At 45.9% G+C, this 25,543-nt stretch overlaps 1 protein-coding gene and 1 pseudogene across 2 annotated transcripts in view; both read left to right on the top strand.

The window, feature by feature from the left end:
* Positions 1 to 25,543, top strand: part of CNTN5 (contactin 5) — a 3,039,905-nt gene that overhangs the window by 565,591 nt on the left and 2,448,771 nt on the right. The gene's annotated exons all lie outside the window — the stretch shown is intronic.
* Positions 1,095 to 4,381, top strand: LOC147698710 (catenin alpha-1 pseudogene; annotated as a pseudogene). The gene has a single exon (XR_015299358.1). The product of XR_015299358.1 is annotated as a catenin alpha-1 pseudogene (transcript).

Genomic DNA, 25,543 nt, shown 5'->3' with positions numbered 1-25,543 from the left:
AAGGCTGAGAAGTCACTGCTGAGGTTAGGTATAGCATGTCACAACTCTGCCATATTGATGGCTAAATCGTGGCTTCCTCCCTTAGCCTTATTTGATGATATATTGTATTCCTTGCACCTGCTAAAAGTATGAAATGTAGTTACACGTATGACACACCATAGAATGTACATGTGTGGTCTGAGTGTTTAAAGGCCCAGGGCAGCCATTTTTTTAACACTTGAAAGTTATCCTAAGGCGGAAGCGCTCACACTTGGGGGTGGGTGTAGGCACTAGAGAAGCATCATGTTGAAAAAAGTGTTGTGGTTTTATGGAAAAACAGTGAGAAACTAATGGGCCAGCAGCAACACCTAAATGCCCTGGCAGGGAGTAAGTGTCAAAAGGGGAGGGGCTCTAAATAACACGTAAAGCTACTCCCTTCCCTCCGTTTCTAATAAAGGATACAATGTGGAAACTGCTGATGGTAAAGGTGTGGTTCTAGGATCTCTTTGATGTGTATTTAACACCTGCCTTTAGTCAACTTAACACATCAATATGATTATATTTCTAGAGTTCCCTCTCATGTAATGATGCTATATAAGTGAAAAAAAATTGAAAGGGGTAATAGAGCGCAATCGCGGACATTGCGAATTAGGAATTTTTATAAACCTATTATGTTGAAATGCATAGACTATTGGTTTTAATAAGCATCCATGAGAACACAGAAACGAGTACGCCGCTAAAAAGTAATAAGAAAACGTGTAATACTTTGTTTAGTTCTTCGCCACTGATCAAACAAGGAAAAACAATATCACCTTTGATTAAAATGCTTTAAACGTGCCAAAGATCCATTGGCATAGATTCGCGCTTCTACGGCTCAAACAAATCGTTCAATGTTTATGGAACTCGACGAACTGAATGAAAGACTTCATGTGGGTGGGCGCAACTTCTGAGTCTAGACCGCGAACCTCTAATAGAGAGCAGCTGGAAGGAGCGAGCCTCGTGTACAAAAACACTAGAGCGCTTCAACACGGCCACATTAGGAGTAGGGAAGTCTCGGCATCCAATGAGAGCATGCCCAGCAGTCAGCAGCCTATCACCGCTGCCGGACTGACGTCATCCCTTCTATTGCGCAGCCTCCTGAAAAACGCACCGCCCTGATAAAGCCGCCTTGATTTCAGCATCCCGGGTACCAAAATTGAGCAGCAGAAACGGTCTCGAAAATCAACGTCCACGAAATGGCAGCAACACTGGCGGCTCCGCTACCCTTCTCCTGGGACCCCAACAACTTGCAGATTCGCACTCTGGCCGTGGAGCGGTTGCTGGCGCCGCTTGTCACGCAGGTGACTACCCTGGTGAACTGCAGCCAGGCCGGGCCCTCTAGTAAGCGTAAAGGCCGCTCCAAGAAGGCTCGCGTACTAGCGGCATCGGTGGAACAGGCAACCGGCCGCTTCTTGGAGCGAGGAGAAATGATCGCCCGCGAGAGCCCGTGCTTGGTGCAGGAGCTGGCGGCCGCGGTGGAGGACGTGCGGCGGCAGGGCCTACTGATGAACGCCGCCTCGGGAGACTTTGCCAACGGAGACCCGTGCTCATCAGTGAAGCGGGCCGGAATGGTGCGCGCCGCCCGGGGACTGCTGTCAGCTGTTACCCGCCTGCTTATTTTGGCCGACATGGCGGACGTGTACCGACTACTACTGCAGCTGCGCCAGGTGGAGGAGGCGCTGGCCCGGTTGCGCGTCGCTGGCAGCGAACAAGAGCTAGGCCGTGAGTACCTTCTGTTAAGGGCAGAGGCGGGTAGGCTCAGCACTGTTGCGGCCAGTCGGCAGAAGGAGCTGAAGGAGGCAGGGCACCGTGATGACATGGCGGCTGCCCGCGGGCTCTTGCACCAAAGCCTGCCCCTGTTTTATGGCGCCTCGCAGGCCTGTCTGCGGCACCCGGAGCTCGCGGCCTACCAAGCCAACCGAGAACTACTACACAGCCAGCTCCAGAGAGCCCTCACAGGCATCGCTCAGGCTGCCCAGGCCTCGCCCTCCGAGGACCCCCAACAACAGGCCGCGCCCGGGTCAGCCGGTGGTGAGCTAGCTTCCGCTCTCAACCTCTTCGACCAGCAGATCGTGGTGGAGCCGCTGACTTTCCGAGAGGAGCGGCTGCGGCCCTCGCTGGAGGAGCGGCTGGAGAGCATCATTAGCGGCGCCGCTCTCATGGCGGACTCCTCGTGCACGCGCGACGGGCGCCGCGAGCGCATAGTCGCCGAGTGCAACGCTGTGCGCCAGGCGCTTCAGGACCTGATCTCTCAGTATCTAGGCAACGCCGGGCGTCGCGAGCGTGGCGACGCCCTGAACTCCGCCATCGACCGGATGACCCACAAGACTCGCGACCTGCGCCGGCAGCTGCGCAAAGCTGTCATGGACCACGTCTCCGACTCCTTCCTGGAGACTCACGTGCCGCTGCTCGTCCTGGTGGAGGCGGCTCGCGGAGGGCAAGAACGCGAGGTGCGCGAGTACGCCCAGGTGTTCCGCGAGCACGCGCTGAAGCTGGTGGAAGTGGCTCAGCTGGCCTGCTCCATCTCCTGCAGTGAGGAGGGTGTCAAGTTGGTGCGCATGTCCGCGGGTCAGCTCGAGGCACTTTGCCCCCAAGTGGTGAACGCTGCTTTGGCCCTGGCTGCCAAACCCCACAGCCAGCTAGCCCAGGAAACCATGAGTCTCTTCCGAAAGCAGTGGGAGCGGCAAGTGCACGTGCTGACTGATGCAGTGGACGATATAACGCCTGTCGACGACTTCTTGGCAGTTTCTGAGAACCACATCCTGGAGGATGTGAATAAGTGTGTCATTGCTCTTCAGGACCGAGATGTTGATGGTTTGGACCGAACAGCTGGTGCGATACGTGGGCGTGCAGCTCGGGTCATCCATGTGGTCACTTCTGAAATGGATAATTATGAATCGGGGGTCTATACAGAGAAGATCCTTGAGGCCACACAGCTGTTATCCGACATGGTAATGCCCCGATTTACTGAGCAGGTCGAAGCCGCTGTAGACGCGCTCAGTAGTGACAAATACATTGATGAGAATGAATTTATCGATGCCTCGCGACTTGTGTACGATGGCATCCGAGACATTAGAAAAGCAGTGCTGATGATCAGAACTCCAGATGAATTGGACGATTCTGACTTTGAACCTGAAGATGCTGATGTCCGAAGTCAAACAAGTGTGCAGACTTTAGATGACCAGCTAATTGCTGGGCAAAGCGCAAGAGCAATCATGGCTCAACTTCCACAAGAACAGAAAGCTAAAATTGCAGAGCAAGTCGCTAGCTTTCAAGAAGAAAAGAGTAAACTTGATGCTGAAGTTTCGAAATGGGATGACGGTGGTAATGACATTATTGTTCTTTCAAAGCAAATGTGTATGATTATGATGGAAATGACAGATTTCACTAGGGGCAAGGGACCTCTGAAGAACACATCTGATGTGATCAGTGCTGCCAAGAAAATTGCAGAAGCAGGATCGCGTATGGACAAACTGGGACGCACTATTGCTGATCACTGCCCAGACTCTACCTGCAAACAGGACCTCCTAGCTTATTTGCAACGTATTTCCCTTTACTGTCACCAGTTGAATATTTGCAGTAAAGTAAAGGCTGAAGTTCAAAACCTTGGTGGGGAACTTGTTGTATCTGGAGTGGACAGTGCAATGTCTTTGATCCAAGCTGCCAAGAATTTAATGAATGCAGTAGTACAGACTGTGAGAGCATCCTATGTAGCATCTACAAAGTATCAGAAATCTCAAGGAATGGCTTATTTGAACCTGCCTGCTGTGTCTTGGAAAATGAAGGTTCCAAAGAAGAAGAACTTAATTAAAATAGAGAAATATGATGAAGTGAACAGAGGAGTTAAGCGTGAATCGCAGAAGAAAGTGAATCCAGTACTTGCTCTCGGCGAGTTTAAAGCGATGGACAGCAACGCGTAATCTACTTGAAGCTTTCCTGATTCTATTTAATTAACCTGGCATTGTGATTTGCGAACAATAATATATTCAGCATCACATAGCCTAAGCATACACTACATAATTATAGTACATGTAATCCAGTACCATGATATTTTGTTATAACCCATAAATGCAACCAACATCATGCCTTTCTAATACTTTTGCAGGTTTTATATCCTGTTGGTTATTTTTCGCAGCACAGGCCTGATGATCATTTCATTGTTGCAATGCAAAGACTCTTAGATGGGAAACCATTCCAGATGCCTATCTTGTTCATGACTTTTGGAGTCAATTGTATGTCTCTATGAAGACTAATCATTAAGAAATATGTTTTTACTACAAATGCTTAATCATTTAAGCACTCTTAACTTTTCTGACAAACACTTCATTTTTTCAGTATTAAAGTATTTACATTTGCAACCAGATCGATAAGTTTATTGTACTCCTTGTCACTACCTATTGTTTGCTTTCTGGCATATGCATGCACACTTTCTGCACGATTACAAGTTCCCTATTCTCTTCAGTGTGAGAGGCTGGGTCTAGAATTAACCATACAGTGCGGGATCAACCAGTGAGTTAACTATGATTAAAAGTTGTCTCCCATTCCCGCCAAAAGGGGAAATAACTTGCCCATATTCACAAACATGTACTGCCTATTTGAAGCCAGTGCTAAATGCAGCTATGGGGCTTTTTAATATGCCGGGGAAGTGGGGGGGGGGGGGGGGGGGTGGGGGGAGGGAGTAGAACAGGACGGCAAGTTCCATTTTACTTCTACTTGGGAAGAACAAATGCTTCCTGCTTACTTCTCCTAGCAGGCTGAATAATATGACTGGAAGGGAAACAGTTCCCCAGCTGCCTGCAGCTCTGTAAGGAAGTCCATCCCTTATGTCTCTGGGCCTGGAATTATTGGGTCTGGACTTTGCAGACCTTTTAATTCTGGACACTGGGAAAGATGTAGTTGCCATGATCAGTAGCCTGTACTGGATACTGGTCCATAAAACTCGTAATGGGGCCCTTAGTATCCTTCTGTTATGGAGTAGCGTCATTTTAGGTCTATCTTAGAAACCGCTTTAGATTTTCACCATGTTCATGGCATCCAATAACATAATAAAATTCTATAAACACATCTTTAAAACTACAGAAGTTTACAGTTGGTTCTCTTTCTCCATTTGTTTGTTGCATTTGTCTATGATGTTTATCTTCTGTTTACAACATGGAGAAGAGACTGGGCTAATGCGATAAAAGTTTCGATTTCTATGTTCATACTTATTATTCTTGTGGTGGTTTTTTGTTTTCATTTTTGTGCACATGTACTCCACGTTAGACTGTGGGTCTTTTTTTTATTTTTTTATTTTCCTTTTATTCGTTTCACAGATTTAATACCTGTTGCCTGTTTGCAAAAAAAGAGAAACATTTACAGGTTTCCAAGGATTTGCTTTGCTAATGCTGGTTTCTTTGTTAAACTAGAAGTATGTAATTTATCCAGACACTGTCCTCTAGCAGGCAGTACATTAGCACTGTACCTTTTCAATTTTGCCATTAATACCTTTCGCTAAGCTCAGCAAAAACAGTGGTTCTTTCTCTTGGCAGCTTTTTTGTACTTCTGAAGATATTTATATATTTTCAATCCGTCTTCACAACTTTCTTTCCATGTGCCTTGTACATCGTGAAATAGTGTTGCGGTAGGTTATTGCCCATTCCTGCATTTCTCTTATGTGAGATTTGGTTAGTTTCACTTTCGTTACACGAAGGCAGCAGAGGATTAAAGTGGTGCTTGAAGTGCTTATTTGACAGCTATTGATGATAAAGAGCTGTTAAATTTCGTAGACGTGTCAGGTTTTTTTTTTTCGGGTCAATGCTTTTATTTTTAAATATTAGGGTATCTCAAACGCCGTATTCAGTAATCCCCAAAATGGAGGCGATGCACTGCCGTGGGGGTTTCGATATACCTTTGACAGCCCTTTTCCACCATGAAAAGGCTGGTGGAAAGGGTCTTTTGGGGCCCCTAGTAGGACTCCTGTCTGCCGTAGCCCTCCGCTATGGGACCTTTGGTGTCCCCTTAAGCATCCATGTGTCGTGTGGCGCGCAACGCATGGTGCCTGCCACTGGGTGCATGGATGTTTCAAAAGTGAATTTTTTTCTATTTTTTGCTTGTGCTGTGCCCGTGGGCGCATCCAAATAATAGAGGTGAGTCCGCCGAGTCTTTGTCGAGTGGTCCAGTTTCCGCTAAGATGCCAGTTGGACGCTCTTCCGACCGGCATCGTAACAAGGCTCAATGTTTCAGAAAGTTTTCTGCACTGTAATTTTCTCCCATTTGGAAAAAAGGATTCTTTAACATTTATAAATATGGCACAGTGTCTACTGGCCACTTGAACTTGTAAATGTCACTCGTTGAAAGGGGAAAAATTAAAATGGACGGCTAAAAGGTAAATTACATTTTTTCCTATTTAAATGCATTCTGGTATTTAATTTTTCCTATTTAAATGCATTCTGGTACATAATTTAGTTCGCATGCTCAAAGTAATTTTATTTTAGAGCTAAATACTTCTGTTTTTAGGTCGAGCCTATGGCGGCAGTGCACATGCGCTTCTCGCTTTGCGAGACATGCAGTATTCAGTATGGAATGGAAGCTCCGCACATCTTTTTTTCATTGGCTTGTATCTAAACTTCGGCCTTCCAATTGGTTTAAGGCCATGTCATCATTTGTATCCTTCTATGGCTACTTGCCCCTTTACTCCGAGTGTTGTGCACTTGTTTTATGAAGAGGTCACTAATTGTTCTGGCGCCATACCACTGTTTGTCAAGGTAATTCGTGCTTAGCGATGTAGTGACCAAGGACACTTCCTAGTTAGTTTTCCCAAAGTTAAGAATCCGTACATTTTGACTCTGGAACCCAAACCGGTCCAATTTTCACGATCTAAGCAGAATTTGTTTAAAGAGGATCCTATAAAAACTATATGCATCTACAAACCCATATTTCAGGAAGTTCCAATCTAGAGTTCCTTACTAATGGTGGAGCGGAATGCTCTATCTGTATTTGGGACAGGGGTCAGTGGGGCAGCACAGTAAAGGGCATACTGTGTGGCCTGCGGGGCAGCATTAGCGCCTGTGCGGCCCACGCAGCTCGCAAGGCATGCCGCAGCTCTGCGAGCTGGTGTATCCTCTTCTTATTTATATGTGCTGGGATTGCTAGCCCGTAACACTTCTCACCGTCAACTCTTCGGACCCAGGAGGTTAAGGTGTTCAGGAGCCGAGCAGGGTTTCTTATTTCCCAGCAGCCCGATTGCTAGTGAGTAGCGGGTGTGCGGGGTCCAGTGCTTTGCAATGGACAATGCGGCCCTTCAGGTGAATGAGATCTTGAGAAATGACCACCAGGTGCTGCATACGGAGCCAGATTGTATTTGCAACCTCCTACAGCTGCTTGTTGGGTTGTCTTTAGTGCTAGTGACCGCTTTGGCTGTCAGTAGGAAGGTTGCTGTTGTGCTAGTAGTACTGACGGTAGTGGGGGAGGGGTCGGCTGTGGCTGCAATGTATGGGTTTACTGTGGCTGTTATACTAGGAGTGTGTGTGTATAATCTGGTTGCAGTACTGTGTGCAGTGGCGTTCTGTAGTACGGTGCGCATGCCAACTGCAGTACTAGCACCAGCATTCCTTTTGTGTCCCGACACACCATAGCTGCATTATTAGTGTGTATGTGTGCACTTACTCTGGTTATGAGAGCCTTGTATATCTGTTAGTTGGCTGTGGTGCTAGTAGTGTGGTGGGTGTGCTCCCTGCTGCAGCCCTTGCCGTGGAGGCAACCATCATTGATGCATTACTGCTACTGACCGTGGGTGCTGTGCTGACCCCTGCTGTAGTGTAACTGTACGCTCGTCAAAATACTGGACTAGCAGCATGTGCTCTGGCTGTGGTACTTGTAGTTTTGTGTTTGCTCGTGCTCTACTTTGACAGCAGTGCTAGTAATTTTTGGGCATCTCTACAGCGTGCCTACTATTGCTTTAAAGTTGACATTGTGTACACTCCTGGGGGTGGGTGTGTGACCATCACTAGGTTCTGTATTACTAACTGCGCACAAGCATTGCTGCAGTGTGCTAGTAATTTAATTTCCAGTCCGATATTCGTTGATTCCTGTAGACGGGGACAGTTCTCACAGCCTCCCTCATCTGACCAGTGTATTTCTGAAACACAGAAATCTTGCACGCTTTATCTTTAGAGGCGGAGTTCTCGTGTAAACATCTCAGCCCTCGAGCCTGCCTCATCCTACCTCCAATATGGCAGTTCCCCATGACTCGGCCAGTAGTAAACGTGCATGTCCACGTTTTCACGATGCTCGCTTTGTATGTTCTCTTTTGGGCATATAAAAGCCCATGTTTGCTACAATAATGCCTTCTCGGGTGCTGTGTGTCTGCAGCATCTGTTCTTTCTAACTGCCTGCCGTTAAGTAATGTGTAGGCACAATTATCAATATATAACATTCAACAACGATTTTTCTCCATTTGTAGGAAACAAGTTGCACATTTAGCAAATTATTAGAGCCTTGTGCCTCAGATGTGACAATGCATCTTATGTACAACCTTTTGTAAACGCAGCATCCCTCAGAGGAAGTATGATGGGCAGCTGTAGGTTGCTGGTTCTTACCTTTTTTGATCTGTGTGTGTTTAATTTTCATTGACTTACTTTTCACCAGTTAACATTACAACGGCATATTTGGAATGCATTTTTGCGTTCTGGTGTGGTAGTGCCTCTATTCTAAATAGCTCAAAAACGCTCTCTTTTTATTCTTTTCTGATGTTGGCATTTAACCCCTTCGTTTCTCATGCCTTAAATACTGTTAAGGATGATTTATTGCTTACAGTGAGTTTTCTTAATCTTATAATTATATTTCTGATTCAATAAGCACCCTCTCGGCATACCAGCAATCTCTTTTAGCTATTAATCTACTCGTCCAATCTGGGAAAGCAGAATTAAAAAACATATAATACATAGCTAGAGATACTTTCACGAGTGCTTGTGTTAACTACATTATGAATGTATCAATTGCCAATCATGCATGCCCTTCTACCACGTGTGCTGCACTGCCTAACCTTAACCAACCACTGCACAGCGTTAATTTGTTACTTTTGCTAATCTATCCTGTTGTATCTGTTTAAATTTTTTATTGGTGTAGTTCAGCATTCTAGTTCACATATACTGTGAGTATATGTAACCAGTGCAAATTATCTTTATAGCTGTTATTTTACTGTATTTAGTAAAGTAAACTATGTAGAATAATTTCATGTTTTATTAATAGAGATGCACATGTATTATGTCTCGAACCATGTTTTTACTGTCCTTTAACCACTGGGAAGGACGTGAGCCCCACTCGGTATCCGTTTTCACGGTATTATTAAGCGCATGACCCCTTTATGATGCAGGCATGCTCACTTTACAAGATCTACCCCGCTTTTCTCACCGGTTCAGTCAGACGTTCCAGTGGTTGAACATTACCTAGTAATAGCGATGCAGTCACATGTGTGAGCTGAGAGCTTGGCTTATTCACACAGACCTATTTATAGTTAAACGGAAGTACTTGGTATTAGAATGTCTACAAAGAACCCATGGGGCCCGATTTATCAAGCCTGCGTAGTGACTCACTCATGTGACCCTCATGGTGTACTCTCAAATTCCAGAGCACTGCAAAGTAAGTCACATCTTTTCACAGCGAAGTCTTTGTGACGGGTCTGCTGTAAATACGCTTTCTTATCTTTGGGTTTGTTACATGGGGTTTAAGAGCCATTCAGCAGCAATGTACTTGGCATCTGAAGATGAATATGTTTCTTTACAACCGGAAGAGCACAGATGTGGTAAATGCCCCAATTTGATACATGTTGGTCTTGCTACTTCAAAGTACACAGGCATGCTCTTGCCCCTCCCTCAAACCTTGTCCCAGGTGCTTGATGGTTTCTTGAAGCCACTGGGCAGAAGGTCTTGGCACATATGGCAGATAACCAGGTCAGGAGAACCCTGCATTGGTTAGGCTGTACATGGACCACTGGCCAGAGTAGAAACTAGCTGCCAGATAATGCACATTCTGATTTTATCATTTGTTCAAATTTCACTCTGTCTCGATTTTCTATAGGACATCGTCTGAAACCTTTACAAGTGTGGTGGGATGTCATTCACACTTCAAGGTCTGGCATGACATGCTGATGGGTCCTTCTCTTTACCTCCCTTTCTTTGCTTTTACCACTCTTCCCACTTGTCTCTCCCAACTCTCACATTGCCTTAAATAGCCTATTTGAAGCAACAACAAAGCGCGAAATTGTGTAATTGCCTGAAAGTGATTGGGAAATGCATCTAATTGCAATCTAATGAATACATTTGTATGCAAACAATAGGTCTTGAACCTGGACAAAGATTAATATTTAACAAACCTACAGCTGTACTTGAAAATACAGGACTTTTCGGTATGTTTCTGGTGAGTATCCCACCAGACGGCTTAAGATAAATTCCTTTCCCTGTGCACAAAAAAAGCAGCCTGGTGCCTGGCACATATTTCTTTGCATGGAAGGTAATCTACCATCTCAGTGTGCTGATCAGGGCACATGCCTTCTGGATGCTTTTCAACGAGAAGGTTGGTTATCTGTGAGGTGCACTGGCACCGACTGAATAGTGTCTTGATTCAGGCCATATTTTTCAGGATACCTCCTGAAAGTCAGAAAGATTTGCAGGCGTTCTTTGTATGCACACATACTTTATTATGTGGATATCCAGAAGATGTGGAATCTATCCGTTTGGGTGAAAGGGGGAGAGGCAGGGCATGCATATGCATGCGATGTGGTTTTGCTTTTATTTGCAAATGCATGGACAGATATAGGGGTCAGACGGGCTGCTTTCATCAGCCCTCCTTCCTAGGAAAAAAAGCTCTATTCAGGAGGGCTTTCCACTTGTTGGAGGGATAGGCCAAGGGGTTTTTCTGGGCTGTCGCATTTTGAACAGAATTGTATGAGAGAAATGAGCTGTGTTACACCATTGTTGTTTTCTGAATCCTCCAAAACGTGGGTGGTTACCGGGGGATAAACTAGGTCTGGGAGTCTTAGGTAAGTGGCTTTGTACGAGTACCCAGTACCCAGGCCCTTTACCTGGGACATCAACTCATCCCTTGCAGACTACAATGGCAGCTCACAATCTACTATCCCGCCACATAACCAATTTCTAGGATGATGAAACCTCAAGAATGTCACCAAAAGATTCTTACCACATCATTATAAAGCCATGTTCTACCATCTATGTACAACAAACTAGAGCCTCTTATCTGACCACCAAGCAGTGTTCAGGAGCTTTTGTGGGGTAACACGTTACCCAAATCATATACAACATGATTTGAAAATCCTGCAGACCACTGCACAAAATCCGCAGTTCAAACTAGAGAGCCACGCTAATGCTCCTCATAGGTTTCAGTTTTGAGCTGTGCTATTGAACTTATGATCCGAGGAAGCTGCCAGAATTGGAGTTTCTGTAGGAATGTGTATTATTATTTAGCCGGACAAGTGTTCACCTCGAAGGATAAGGCCACCTTTTAGATGTTGCACCAATTAAATAAACCTTTACTCTGTCCCTGGTAAAGTAACACAAAGCAGTTAGGCTTAAATCAAAGGCAAGTACTTAAGCAGTGTGTACACTGCAGAAAGTCACACACAACTAATAAAACTCCACAACCAATTTAGCTTGGAGTACTTTTTTTTGGGAGAAAAAGAAGACCAAAAACACCCAAAAAATCAAATAAGGGGGATAGGCAATATGAATTTAAAAAAAGATTTAAGTGAAAATGCCATGAAGCATAGAGTGCCAATGATAGTGTATAGTAGCAGTAGACTGGGACCTAGCCATAAATTGAGGCCGACTGCGATGGAGCCCTGTTCGAGATAAAGGAGGGAGAGGGCCCACACCAGTTAATTAGTGTTTAAACTGGGTCATTAAGTATTTAAAGAAACGCCTTTCTGGGAAAGTTTGTTCCTACTGCGTATGTTCCATAGGCCAGGTTTAGGCAGTTGTATCGCCTGTCTCTTCTCCCCAGAAAGGTATAATTAAAGTTACTAAACTGCAGTTGAGTCGTGTGATTTGAATACAATTATTGAATTGCTCCTCTGTGGCGCCTTCCCATGAAGTTCAGGAGCTTTGATACTGGAGAGATCAAAAAGGGGTGTAAATGTAGCAAAGCTGTGGGTGGGTTGGGGGGTGGGGTAGGGTGGGGGAGCGGTGATTACCTGTTCAGTTTCAATGAGTTTGGTATGAATCTAAGGGTGGGCGGATACAGAAAGGGTTTGGTAGCCCCAGAAATTATACGCAGAGGCATGGGATTGGAGTTAATGTAGGGGCTAGACCCTTCTACCTTCTCAATTGATGCTTTCGCTTGGATAGACCATGAAAGTAAGGAAGAGCTGAAAGGCAATATTTTCCTCCATGTGTTCCCATTCCTGGCGAGTCACGCAGTTTGGTGCTTACTTTACCTCCACGTTAAAGAACAGTAGATGTTTCAGCACCCAGGCTAATGTGCTGCATAGCTAAATAAATATAAGGTCCCAAAGGCAAGACAGATTACATTGCAAATGTTTGTTCACATCTGTGACCCAGCCTGGCCCATAGTTCTAACTGAGCACTGCTCATTATCGGGCTTTATCTGCAGCCTGATAATGCAGAGTAAATGCAGCCTTCTCAACTTTAAAAGAAAAATGTGACCCTGCTCTTATTTAAAAATTAACTCAAGGCCATAAGCTACTTTTAAGCTGTCTGTGAGCTACTGGTACCTTGCGAAAGACTGGTTGGAAACACCTGTACTAGGCTAAATAGTATGGTTTAATTGAGTTCTTTCAGAGTCCACCCTGACCGTTCCTTCCACCGGATAAAACTGTGTACAATGTATTAAAACAGCCTATATAATCTTGTTTGATCACTGGCCTGGGAAGCACTCTGGGGAGGTGTTGGTGATGATGACCTAGCATGCATGCAAGAAGAACATTTGATGGACAGAATGCAGAACAATGTCATACATTCACCCCGGTACAGAGATCTAGGCCTAGATCCATTGTTTCTTTGCTCACCATGCCATTCCAGTTTGGACTCAGCCATATGAAAATCAGTCTTGACCCTGCGCCCAATGGGAACAGTCCAGCCCGAACTGCCAGGCCAGGTCCTCCCTGGACTGGAAACAAGCATCCTTTGACCGATTTTGGAGTTTCACCCCTCATCAGCCAGGATAGCTTGACTCCAGTGACATAGAGAGCATGGGGCCCACGTCTGGGCATACCCATCTGGGTTGACAAATGCAATAAGAACAATTGATGGACAGAATGCTGATCAATGTGATAATTTCACCCCAGTACAGAGATCTGGCCCTAGATCCATTGTTCTTTTGTTCACCATGTCATTCCAGTTTGGACCCAGCCATATGCAAATCAGTCTTGACCCTACGCCCAATGGGAACAGTCCAGCCTGAACTGCCGGGCCAGGTCCTCCCTGGACTGAAAACAAGCATCCTAGTACAGCACTCCGTCCATCATCTCTTTGTGTTTGCTTTGACCTAGCATGCACCTCATCAACTTTTATAGTGAAGCGCAATGAGAACTCCTAAACGTGTAGGTTCATAGATGAACATTGTTGCTTTCTCAACTAGCATAACAAATTGCTCTCTTGACACCAACTACAAATGAGGTTTTCCTGGCTTATAATCTAGGAGGTACTTTCTTTTCTTTTTTAATCTGCTTTTGTATGTAGCACTTGCTTTTGATATAGCTTGAAATTACTAAACACAGTTTTAAAATCTACTTTTAAAGCTCCTCTTCAGCGCAAGCTGTAAGCAGTGTCTGACTGGCCTGTAGGGCAATTGGGCAGTGGCTGAAGGGCTAGTTTGTTTGTCCCTCCTTGGTTGCGAATCAGTTTAGAATTTGGTATGATAATGTTTTATTTCACATAATGTTTCTGCTGATTGATAATATTCCTCTTCACTTTGGGCAGCTTTTTATTTCTACTATTCTTTTAAAAATCTGTTCCTGAGTGTTTCTTATTATCATTTTGGTGGAAGTTGACTTTTGTAAAGAGTTTTATAATTTGTAATTCAGATATTCGAGCAGGTTCTCCTGCTGGGTTCTGTGTTTTCTTTTTGCATGTTATGTAGACCATGCCAGTATTGTTGTCACTTATGCTGGCCTTGTCGGAAAGCCGATTCAGAAAATATGAGGAAGGCATGCTTCAGTATTAATGTAATATATTCTTGAGCTCCCAAAGATCATTTAAACAAGGATGTGCAAAGCCACCTAAGCCCTAATAGAGGTGAACTCTAAGGAGAAGATTGGGTTTAGTGTATTCGGTATTAGGAAACAGCTGCATTTTTCAAAGATGTTTTTTTGGTGATTAGTTTAGGCATACAGGAATTGAAAACCATGCTTATGTTCTTTACCTTCCCTGCAAAGATGACGTGCTGAACCAAGAAGACCTTAGCTACAAACTCTTTTAGACCGCATTTACTTTCTGCTCTACATTTGATCAGCTCATTGGTACTGTTCATCTTTAGGTTGTTCTGGCCCAGTTTAATTGTTTCCAAGATGATTTGGAGAGAAAGTTTAGAAGTAAGGCCTCTAGGGAACTTTGTGTACTCTTGGATATTGTCAGCATATAATTGATGGATCTTTAAAAATGTTAAATAACAAACACATTTAGGTTCCATATTCAACATTATGGGGAGTTGCTGCAAAACACAGCAGGTAGGAAACTCCGCTATGGTGCTCTACATGTTAAAAATGACCAGAACCAGGACACAATTTATTTGTCGGAAAGCAGCACGAAGGCCGATCTGTCCTGAAGGACACTATGGTTCACACTGTTGAAGGCTGCGAAGAGGTTCAACATCATCAAACCGGCTGCCCCACCACCCCTGGCAGTCAGTAATTCTGAAGGCATTGTCCCGGAAGCCCAACAGGGCAGTCAGATTTCTGTCCCTGAGCTGCAACCAGGGTAAAGTCTTGTACAGTTTAAGAAAATCTTATGGCCCGCAACCTTGTATTAGCCATTGGCCAGGACAGGAAGGTTAACGATTAACCTAAATTTAGCCAGAGGGATGGCTGTTACCCTCTTAGCATGTGCTGGAAGAATGCCCTTCTGAATGGTTAGGTAAATAATAGTACAACTTTGGGAGTGAATAAAGGGAGATATTATCACAGAAGCCAGACTGATGCAGCTTCCTCTGGGTCATTGGTGGGATTGAGAACTCAGTTGGACCTCAACCTACTCCACTGAGATACCCGTTTAAGGGTAGTTGGAACAGATTTTAGATACAGGACTTACAACATGACCTACATTTTGGATTAGACACTGTATGACACTTTTTAGCCTCGTCTATAGATAGCATTTTTTTTGTTTTGTTGCAAAACCATTCCAAAACGTACAGTGGGCATAGAGCCAGCCTGTTGCTAAACAGTGATTGTTAATTTAATTTGCTTGTTTTTCATTGGTTAGCTTTCATTCTCTTCTTATGTTTATCCTTTCCCTGAAGCATAGCCTCTAATATTCTTTCGATTGGATGACTTTTACCCTTCCACTGCTTACATTAAGGGAACTACTTTATTTCTTTTTCTTTAAGCACTCAAGACTGCATGTGTTTTCCAGCTCTTTTGCTAGTGTTTCTTCAACCCTCCCAAACACCTGCCCTCCCACTCGTTCCGTTGATCCTTCTGTCCCACTCCAACAGCTTATCAATCCTTTCTGGAACCTCGCTCCTCTGTTGCTCCCCAGTCCACGCTACTTTGTTCCCACACCTCTCGTCTTCCCCCCACCAATTCCTCTGTTGATTCCTCAATCCTCCTATCCCTACACAAAGTTTTCATGAATGTATTTTTTTTGTAGTAAACCTTTCGGGGGACTTGACAGCTGCCATTTGCTGTGAGAATTCTCTTAAAAAGCTCATTGGAACAAGTAAAAAATAAAAAATTTAAAAATGTATCTCACAAAGTAGTGGCCGGCATCTTTGAACTGTAAATTAACCGCTTCGCCGCGACGGACATTCCACTGCGGAAAAAAATGACGCATGCGCAGTTTGGACGACTGGCTAAAAAGCATTGGCAAATCCAATAGGTCAAAAAGGTGATACCTGTTGGCTTTGCCAGTGCGAGCTTTATCTCTGCCCTATTGTCAATATACTGTTAGTTGTGCTGTTCACACGAGGTGGGTGATTAGTTTAAATGGATTGCAAGAAAAGTCTGAAGTTTTATTGATGTTTTCCCAATATTTACCTTTATATGTAATGGTGAGTTTGTATTTATTTTGGAAGCGTACAATACTTTACCATGTCCTCCTCTGTACAGCATATCTGCTCTTTGGCTCTCTCGTTTTCCTAATACAATTCCATTGTATGCTACGACACCGACACAATGTGGGTTTGCCCTCCTGGAATTTGTGTGTTTATAATGGAACTACTTGCAAACCGGTCAAAAGAGTCTTAAAATGTGTCCCATGCTTCTAAATAAGACCCTTTTTTCAAAATGAGCGCACAAAGAGTAGAGGTTTATGGTGCATGGGATGTATTATCTCTGTTTCAAGCACTTGTTATTCTAGTCACTGCCAAGGTATTTACACACCAACCGTGCATGAATGTTTTTTTTTAAATTCAGTATTGGATTATTAGAACACATACTTCTTGGGTCTTTTTTGTTCACCCATGCAAACTATGCATTATTCCCCGAGCTCATTCAGGGTTATGTGCTTGTTCAACATCTGCCTCCGCATCTCATTGCAATCCATATATATTTATAAATGTTGCTTTTTTACCCTCTCCAAACATTTGTTCGATATCTTGTTGCATTTCTCAAAAAATACACCCATAATCCTGGAATCCTACTCAAAGGAACTTCAGTGAATGTGCAGAATTTGGAAATGCCAAATATTTGTAGATTCTCTTAGGGGATGCTGTCTGCACACTTAATTGTGTGATGTTCGTGCAGAACACTGAATTTTGACAGATTACCTATTTATTGTGCATTGGTCATTTGATGAGCGATCAAACCCATGATTACAATGAAAGTAAACGACCTATGTACAACCCAATGTATCTGCAGGCGCAAGTCATATCTTCCCCCCGTTGTATTTGAAAACAAGGGAAATGTGTTCAACATCTCATTTTTAAAACAAATCTGCCATTTGCCCCTAAAACATGGCAATTCTCTCCAATTTTGGTGCACATCTGTGTTGCTGTGTGTGGGGCTGTCAGATGTGTGGTATTGTAATGTCTTTGTGGTGCCCACAGGCAATAAACTACATGCAGTGCATTTAGAAAATTTCAAAACCGATTGTGAAATGCTTGCTTAAGGTACCTGTACTTTGGTCAATTATCACCCAGTAGTCTTATGGAAACCTGCCACCACCATACAAGATTGCCTACACATCCTGAGATTTATTTCACTGCATGCCTAGTCCAGGCATCTCAAACCCTAATTGTGCGACAGCGCAAGCCGAAATAATAAACTAATGAAAATAGTTGGTGGTGAGTAGAGCCAGGCCCTCCACCAATAAAAAGAACTGGAAACTGCCAAAAAGTTAAACTCCTGTTTGTGCAAGGAACAAGACGGTCGCCCTCACTTCAGCCTACACAGCTGTGCCCACAGCAGCCTAAACAGGCAAGTGTGAATGGAAGGGGGGGGGATTAAGAGTTAGAACTGTTCCTGGTAGCAGTCCCAAATCTTCCCTTCTAGTTGACCTCCTGATTTTCTGATGGTGGAGTGGGAGGATCTGGACAGCACCCTGTTACTTCCTCCCACTCTACCTGCAGAAGACTGGATATGGCCAGAGGGGTGGCTAGGAAGGAGCTGCAGGCAATGTTGAGTGCACCAGTCCCTGATCCTGGGAAGAACCTGTGAGGGTGAAGCAGATCCTTTCTGGTCCTGTGTACGCATGCTATGTTATATGCGATGCCTCACACATCAGATAGACGGCCTAGAAGTTAACATTTGAGAGCTTCCTTGGTACCCATAAGTATCTGACACTATTAAGCTACCTCCCACCTCTATAAGGAAATTGTCCGTCACTGGGAGGACAAAAAATGGTCAGTGGATTAGATAACATATATATTAAGCCCGGAAAATGGCCTATGATAGCAGGCAAATAAGACTTAAACAAGTTAGAATAAACTTTTTACCTGAGCTACAAAATCGTGACTTAACATCATCCAAATCCTCCAATTTGTGACTGCAAGATCAAGAATAAAATTTGTCAAACATTTGAACTGGTTTCTTGCAGTATGTTCTAGAATATGTTTTTATTTTTATAAATAGACCATCAGTGCTTATGTATATGGCGTGTCTACTCTGTTCTTACATTACAGTTCTAGGGGGCTATTGGATCTTACCCATTTCATGTTTTTTAGACTCGATGCAGGGACTTCATGCAACAGTAAGGCCAATGTAGTGTGAGGGGCTTTAGCCTCATAGAGGAGGGCTGGCCTGGGTGCTGGCTCTGGGGAAGGTCTCCTTTGAAGGTTAGTGAGCTGAATTTCTGTTCGTGGCTAGACACGGAGCTTTGGGAACCACACCACTGATACAGAGACCTTATATCTTGGTAATCGTGTTAATGAAACTAAGAGAGATTTTTGTTGTTCTAACATATCTTCTCACGCCGGAAGCGAGGAACCTGCAACATCTGCTGCAGGTTCCTCGCTTCCGGCGTACCCGGCTGGGATGGCAATCAGTGGTGGTGAAGGCCGCTTCGGCCTGGAATGAGCTTCCTCTATCCCTGCGAGCTACCTTGAATTTTGGTTCTTTTAAAAAAGCGCTGAAAACCCATCTGTTTCGGCTGGCCTTCTAGCTTTCTCTTCTTTGTAGTGTTGGCTGTTTAATCTGTTCCTTCATCTTCGCGCCAGGATACTCCGGCAGTAATTGAGCGCGTTACAAAACAGCATAACATAACATAAGGAAAGTTAGTACATAGTTGAAAAATCAAGAGTGGAAAGTCCGTGAGTTAAAATAATATATTGGCTTGACTTCAAATGCTGTTTATTTAGCCTCTGCGGTAGCCTGCAAGACTCGCTCCTAGGAGAGACCTTGTTTTTAATAAAGAAAAGACTCCCCTACGTATTGTAACATTGAAAAATACTTGTCTTTCTGCACAGGGAGTGGAGAAAAAGGTCCCACATCTCCAGTTTCGGCATTGTGTTCCAGATCTTTTTGATCAGCCTGCTGCTGAATCATGAATTGAAACGTCTCCAGGTCCTGTACTTGAAGTCTTCTGGTTGCTGAGGTAGATGTTTAATGTGGCTGGAGGATGCGGAGGGTCATAATACAGAAAAGGGTATTGCCTTCCGTGGGGAATTGGCCCAGTGTTAATTGACTACTGTAATGTGATACTGAAATCTGAATTGTAGGATGCCCCCTTAAACCAGAAAATGGGCATTCGAATTGGTGAAGGCAATCAAAGATTTTAGGACTTTTTTTCAATCACACATTAAGTGTTTTGCATTTATATTTAGGTGTCATTGGACAGGATTTTCTAGTGCTTTTGTCTTACTGTTATGGGTTGATTATATGAAGCTTGGCTGGTTAATTAAAAGAAAAACTTTTTGTTTTTTTCACTAATATAGTTTGGACCTTTCGAGATCTATCTTGAGTGGATTTTTGTACTCGTTTTTGTACACATTCCTTTTCTCACAACAAGAAGAAGAAGGTTAGCTGCTTGATCCATAGGTGAGACAAAAATTCCTCAAAGAAGCCAGTTTACTTTAATGAGTTAGAGTATTTGGTCCTTGTGGCAGCTCAGACAACTTACAGCAAGACTATGGATTCTGAACCCCAAGAATTTCAAACCTTGATTCCATTGACCAGTGAAAGCAAGAAGGCCACTGCTTTTCTTTAGTGTTTTATCTGGGTTCCAAAAGGGTCTTTGACACTTGGGGCCAGAGGTACAACCCTAAATTGCATGAGCATGAGCAATGAGCAAACAGGTTTGCGACCCGTTTGCGCATGCCCTGTGCCATGTACAATTCCTAAATAGTGAGTCGCAATTTATTTGCGACTCGATATTTAGGAATAGCGAGTCACTATTAGGAAGGGGCGCCTACAATCCAATGTATGCATGTTTTGTGACCACAATTGCGGTCGCAAAATACTCGCAAATTACCACCCTCTTTAAGAGGTACTTTGTGACTGACTTTGAAAATATTTTTTACGGGCAGGCAGTGGTCCCAGGGACCACTACCTGCCCTTAAAAAATGAAACAAAAACTTTAATTTTTCTTATTTTAAATGCATCACATTTTCCTTTAAAGAAAACGGTATGCACCTTTAAAAAAACAGCTTAATTTAAAAGCAGTCCTAGACCTGGTGGTCTGCGGAGTCATTCAATCAATCATGGAATTTATAGAGCGCGCTACTCGCCCGTTAGGGTCTCAAGGGCTGACTGGGTGCTGCTACTATTCGAAGAGCCAAGTCTTGAGGTGTTTCCTGAAGCTGAGGTGGTCCTGGATCAGTCGTAGGTGCGTGGGGAGGGAGTTCCAGGTCTTTGCTGCAAGGTAGGAGAATGACCTTCCTCCTGCGGTGGCTTTGCGGATCCGTGGGACGACGGCGAGGGCGAGGTTGTTGGAGCGGAGCTGGTGGGTGGGGGCGTAGAACGTGAGTGGGTTGTTGAGGTATACTGGGCCCATGTTGTGGAGTGCTTTGTGTGCGTGGCTGAGTAGTCTGAACGTGATTCTCTTGCTGACGGGGAGCCAGTGGAGGTTTCTCAGGTGGGTAGAGATGTGGTCGCGTCTGCGAATGTTGAGGATGAGTTGTGCGGAGTCGTTTTGTATGCGTTGGAGACGGTTCTGAAGTTTGGTGGTTGTTCCGGTGTAGAGGGCGTTCCCGTAGTCCAGTCGGCGGGTGACGAGGGCCTGGGTGACTGTTCTTCTAGTTTCGGTGGGGATCCAGCAGAAGATCTTCCGGAGCATGCGTAGGGTGTTGAAGCAGGATGATGAGATGGTGTTGACTTGTTTCGTCATTGTGAGCGATGAGTCGAGGATGAAACCTAGGTTGTGTGCGTGGTCCGTGAGTGTTGGTGCAGAGCCCAGCGTCGGGGGCCACCAGGAGTTGCCCCATGCCGAGGGGGATTGTCCGAGGATGAGGACCTCCGTCTTGTCCGAGTTGAGTTTGAGGTGGCTGTGTCTCATCCAGTCTGCTACTTCTTTCATCCCTTCCTGGAAGTTTGATTTGGCGGTGGCTGGGTCCTTGGTGAGTGAGAGTATCAGTTTGGTGTCGTCGGCGTAGGAGATGATGTTGATGTTGATGTTGTGCTTCCGTGCGATGGTGGCGAGGGGGCTCGTGTAGATATTGAAGAGTGTTGGGCTGAGTGAGAATCCTTGGGGTACGCCGCAGTTGATTTCGGTTGTCGAGGAGCGGAAGGGGGGGGAGTCGGATTCTCTGGGTTCTGCCGGTGAAGAATGAGGAGATCCATTCCAGGGCCTTTCCCTGGATGCCTATGTTGTTGAGGCGGTGTATTAGGGTGCAGTGGCAGACGGTGTCAAAGGCTGCTGAGAGGTCTAGGAGGATGAGGGCGGCTGTTTCACCGTTGTCCATCAGGGTTCTGATGTCATCTGTGGCTGCGATGAGGGCGGTCTCGATGCTGTGGTTCGCCCAAAATCCAGACTGGGAGGGGTCGAGCGAGTTGTTGTCCTCGAGGAAGGTAGTCAGCTGTTGTTGACAGTCTTCTCGATGACTTTAGCCTGGAAGGGGAGAAGTGAGATGGGCCGTAAGTTCTTGAGGTCTCTGGGGTCTGCGGTGGGTTATTTCAGGAGGGCCTTGATCTCAGCATGCTTCCAGCTCTCAGGGAAGGTCGCTGACGTGAAGGAGCTGTTGATGATGTTCCGTAGGTGGGGTGCGAGGATGGTGTTGGCCTTGTTGAAGATGTGATGAGGGCATGGGTCGGAGGGGGAGCCGGAGTGGATGGTGTTCATGACGTGGATGGGGTCTTTGCTGCTGATGGGAGTCCAGGAGTTGATGGTGGTGGCGGTGGTCTCTGGGTTTGTGTCCGGGGGTGGAAGTTGGGGTCCGAAGCTGTCGTGTATGTTCGCGATCTTGCGGTGGAAGAATGTTGCGAGCGAGTTGCAGAGGTCTTGCGTAGGGGTGATGTCGTTGGTGCTGGCGGCGGAGTTGGAGAACTCTTTGACGATGCTGAAGAGTTCCCTGCTGTTGCGGGTGTCGTTGTTAAGTTGTTCCATGAGTGAGGTCCTCTTGGTGTTCCGGATCTGCTGATGGTATTCTCGGGTGACGGTTTTCAGGGCAGTCAGGCTTTCCGTAGTCCGTTCTTTGCGCCAGGTCTTTTTAAGATTACGGCAGGATTTCTTTGCGGCTTTGAGGGCATCTGTGTACCATGCCGGTTTTTTGGAGGTGGTCTTGCTGTAAGTGTTCTTTAGTAGGGCGAGGTCGTCGGCGCAGTTGGTGATCCAGTGTGTGAGGTTGAGCGCTACGGTGTTGGTGTCGGGTATGTTGGTGTCGGTGGGTGGGTTATGGCTCAGTGACGTGGTTAGCTGGTCCACGATAATTTTGCTCCAGCATCTACGGGGGATCCGAAGCGTGTGCTGGTGCGATGTTGTCCTCTTGAATGTGAAGTGTACGCAGCTGTGGTCGGTCCAGTGTAGTCCTGTGGCGTGGTTGAAGGTGATGTTGTTACTGGCTGAGAAGATGACGTCGAGGGTGTGGCCGGCGAGGTGAGTGGGGGAGTCCACTAGTTGCTTGAGTCCAAGGCTGGCGAGGTTGTCGAGTAGGGTAGCGGTGGCGTTGTTGTTGTTGTTGTTTTCAAGGTGGAAGTTCAGGTCTCCCAGGAGGATGTATTCTGGGGAGGCTAGGGCGTGCGGGCTGATGAGGTTGGCTATGGTTTCGCTGAATTGTGTGTGTGGGCCCGGGGGTCTGTAGACGAGTGTTCCTCTGATGGTGGTCTGAGGGTCGGTGAGGATCTGGAAGTGTAGGAGTTCGACGGTGGGGGTGGTGTCTTCGGTGTTGGTCGTGATGCAGATGGTGTTCCTGTGGATGATGGCGATCCCTCCTCCTGCTTTGTTGGTGCGGTCCTTCCGGGTGATTTTGTAGCCATCCGGGACGGCTATGGCGATGTCGGGGGCTGAGGAGGCGTTCATCCAGGTTTCCGTGAGGAAGGCGACTTCTGGGGCTGTTGTGTCGAGGAGGTCCCAGAGTTCTATGGCGTGCTTGTGGACGGAGCGGGTGTTGAGGAGGATGCATTTGAGGTGGTCGATGTTGCTGCCTGGTTTGGCAGGTGTGGAGCGGGTGAATTTGCAGGCTTGACAGGTGAAGGGTCCGTGGGTGCGTCTGGGGGTGGCTTGATAGCAGGCGGGAGCTTTTAGAACTGCTAATAATTTACTTGTCACTTGAATAACTTGTGTTTTTAACAAATTTCACCACGCGCTAGCAAAGCGCCAGAGCACTCACCTGCATCTAAAGCACAGCGAGCAGCGGAACTGGCTCTGACTCGTAGGCAAACAAATCTTGGACAAAAACGCCAATCTTGGCGAGGACGGACGCTACGCCCCCTGAAGGCCACACCTCCCTACCCCCTACATCATGTGCTGTCACCGGAAGCGCAGCGGGAGCGCCATTTGCGCGCCAAAGGCGTGCCTAAGGCAAGCCCGTCTGCGCCCGTCATCGCCACGACATCGCCAGTCGCCAGCCCCCCTGGTCCAACCGGGCCCCACATGCTCATACGGTATGACCGTGAGGAACACTTTGCCATGAATCCTAGTCAAAGATGTTCTGATGTTACAGGTACCCTTGGCCACTCGCAACTCCATTGCAACCTCTGCCATTTTTCCACCGACAATCCAACTAGCGTTCGGGGATACCGTGGCATAACCACCACCCCGCCCCTGACGATACTTCAACTCCATGTCAGATCTCTCTCTAAACACCATCTAGAGGTAAACTCGCTCTTACTGGATGAAATCCCAGACATCCTCTTCCTCTGCGAAACATGGTTACGAGACGGCGCATCTACCATCCCCAACCTTACGCTCCCAGATGAGTATCACCTGGCCACCATAAATTGCGAAACTCGAGGCGGTGGCATCGCAGTAATTTATAAGAAGCACTTCACCTGCTCCTTTACTAAAGAAACTCTCCCTGACTGTGAATGCGCCCAATTTAAAATTAGCACTAGCCCTCAGTTCACAATGTCGGGTTTATACATCTACCGCCCACCTGGCCCTGCTTCCAGGTTCATTGACGCCCTTCTCGAGACGTCTACCGCGCTCATTACCAAATCCGCCAACTTCACTATCCTGGGCGACCTCAACCTGCATTTTGATCTAACTAATGATCACACTAATGCTAATCTCCTCACCGATTTCTCGGCTTTGCAGCTTAATTCTCTCATTCACGTTCCCACCCATGTAGCCGGCCATACTCTAGACCCGGTTTTCACCAACATCCAAGAGGCAGTCGCAGAGGCCCCCACCCCTATGGGATGGACGGACCACTACCTCATTAAGCTAACTGTCCCAGCCCCAGGACGGCAGTATAAAACTGAATCCAACCGTCGCCTAAAAAGACCATGGCACAAACTCTCCACCCCTATTCTTCATGAAACCCTAGGAGGATTCCATTGTGAAGCCAATCAGGATATAGATACGACCTATACCTCCTTCACTACCTGGATCACAGGTGGGCTTGATACTCTCATTCCAGCCAAACTAACCAAAGGACGAACCACACCTTCTAATCCCTGGTATGACGACACCCTTAAAGCCATGCGCAAGGACTGTAAAAGAGCCGAGCGTCAATGGAGAAAAAACTTTGACGGTCAGGATAAGGCTAACTACCTATCCAAGCTCAAAACTTATCACAAAGCCATCCGCACTGCCCGCGCAGCTTTCTATGCTGACAAAATCAGTTCCAACCCGAACCCATCTAAATTGATCTTCAAACTTGTCAAAGAACTACAAAATCCCAGGTCACCGTCTCCCAAAATTGCTTCCAACGAACAATGCGAGCAGCTGGCCGCATACTTTGTAGAGAAAGTCCAAAACATCTACAGAACTTTTCTGCAGAACTCTCCTCACTCTGGGGAACCCAAGAACCCAACCTCCACCATCACCCCTCTTACCCAAATCCCTGTCATCACGGCTATTGACCTGATTAAACTTTGCAAGAAAGTGAAATCTGGCTCCCCGGCGGACCCTATGAGCCCCTCTCACTTTCTGGATTCACTTGACTTCTTCCTACCCCCCATGATGGACATCCTCAATCTTTCTTTCACTTCTGCTACTGTACCCATAGCTTGGAAGCAAGCTTGGGTATCACCGATAATCAAAAAACCCACCCTGGACCCTTCGAAGCCGGAAAACTTCCGGCCAATATCCCTCCTCCCCTGGATATCTAAAATAGCAGAAGCTCACGTCAACGGCATTCTCTCCAAACATGTGGACCTAAATGGAATCCTGGATCCATCTCAAAATGGCTTTAGGGCGGGCCACAGCACCGAATCTGCCCTATTGGCCACCACCGAACATCTCCAGACGATTTTAGACTCCGGTCAAAGTGCTGCGTTGATTCTTTTAGATCTCAGCGCAGCCTTTGATACGGTATCTCATGACAT

Source organism: Lissotriton vulgaris, chromosome 8 (assembly GCF_964263255.1).
Source record: "Lissotriton vulgaris chromosome 8, aLisVul1.2, whole genome shotgun sequence".
Classification (NCBI taxonomy): domain Eukaryota; kingdom Metazoa; phylum Chordata; class Amphibia; order Caudata; family Salamandridae; genus Lissotriton; species Lissotriton vulgaris.
The sequence above is the reverse complement of the archived record's forward strand: the minus strand, read 5'-3'. Positions and strand labels throughout refer to the sequence as shown.